Here is a 1,660-nt window from a genome sequence, read left to right as displayed (position 1 = left end):
AGGGGGGGGTGTGTGGCAGGAGGTGGGAGGAGCTTGATGGCAGTGCCCAGTCATGGCAGGCACTGCTGTGGCAACACATTTTACAGATTTCAGATAATGCCTTGAATCCTGTTGAAGCTACCAGTGACATTCTCCAGGGTACAAATCCCTGTAAATTCAGGGTCTAGTAGTGTTCATGTCCAAGAGGAAAAACTAATAGTACATCCATTATGGCCCCATCTGGATAGCAGAGAATCCTTGCCTTTGAGAGGACTGGAGTGAAGAATGGGGGTTTGGGCAACGGATGCCATCTCTGTTTCTCTTCCCTTGAGATATAATATACACAATGGAACATTACTCAGCATTAAAAGAGAATAAAATCATAGCATTTGTTGGTAAATGGATGGAGCTGGAGAATATAATGTTAAGTGAAGTAAGTCAATCCCCCCAAACCAAAGGCTGAATGTTTTCTTTGATATGAGGATGCTAACTCATAATGCAATGGTGGCGGGGGAGCATGGAAGGAATGGAGGAACTTTAGATAGGGCAAAGGGGAGTGAGGGGAAGGGAGGGGGAAAGGAGGTAGGAATGATGGTGGAATGAGTTAGACATCATGACCCTAAATACATGTATGAAGACATGAATGGTGTGAAAATATTTTGTGTACAATCAGTGACTTGAAAAATCGTGCTCTATATGTGTAATATGAAATGAATTGCATTCTGCCATCGTGTATAACAAATTAGGATAAATAAATAATTTAATAAAAAATAATTTACATTCCATAAAATTTATTCTTTAAAAACTACAATTCAGTGGCTTTTAGTCTATTATCAAAATTGTACAACAATCACCACTGTCTAATCCAGAATATTTTTTATCATTCCAAAAAAGAAAGCCCATACTCATTAACAGTTCTTTCCCATCTTTCTTCCTTTTGGCCCCTGGCAAATTTCTATCTCTATGGATTTGTCTATTCTGAATATTTCATATAAATAAAATCATAAAATATGTGACTTTTTGTCTGGCTTCTTTCATTCAGCTAATGTTTCTGAGGTTCCTTAATACTATAGCTTCTATTGGCACTTAGTTTCTTTTCATGACTAAATGTTTTTATACTGCATGTACATACCACAGTTTATCCATTCATTACTTAAATGAATCCTTTTGGGATTCACATTTTCAGAGGTTGATTTCTTTCTTTTCTTTTTGGAATAATGCTTCTATGAACATTTGTGAACAAATGTTCTACTTCTAATAGCATATATTATTATTTTTCTCTATACATATTTTTTTGGTTGTGAATGAACCTTTACTTTTATTTACTTATTTTTATGTGGTGCTGAGAATTGAACCCAGTGCCTCACACATGCTAGGCAAGCTCTCTACCACTGAGCCACAACCCCAGTCCAACAGCGTATATTATTAAGAAGAGCTCATTTTAGTTGATGCTTGCAGATAGGCTAATGATGACCAATCTATGCTGACCCTTAAATTTGTCTGTTTCTCAAGTCATTGTATATTAGGAGTAAGAAATAAAAGAATCTCTGTTTACTTTATTATGCATGAAGAATGTGAAGAGAAAATATCTTATTTCCCTGTCTCATCTACATATTTTTGAATCACCTTTAGAAATTTAGTTCAATGATCTATCTGGCTTTATATATATATATATATATAT

This window comes from Marmota marmota, unplaced genomic scaffold (genome assembly GCF_001458135.2).
Source record: "Marmota marmota marmota unplaced genomic scaffold, marMar, whole genome shotgun sequence".
In the NCBI taxonomy this organism is placed as follows: Eukaryota; Metazoa; Chordata; class Mammalia; order Rodentia; family Sciuridae; genus Marmota; species Marmota marmota.
The sequence above is the reverse complement of the archived record's forward strand: the minus strand, read 5'-3'. Positions refer to the sequence as shown.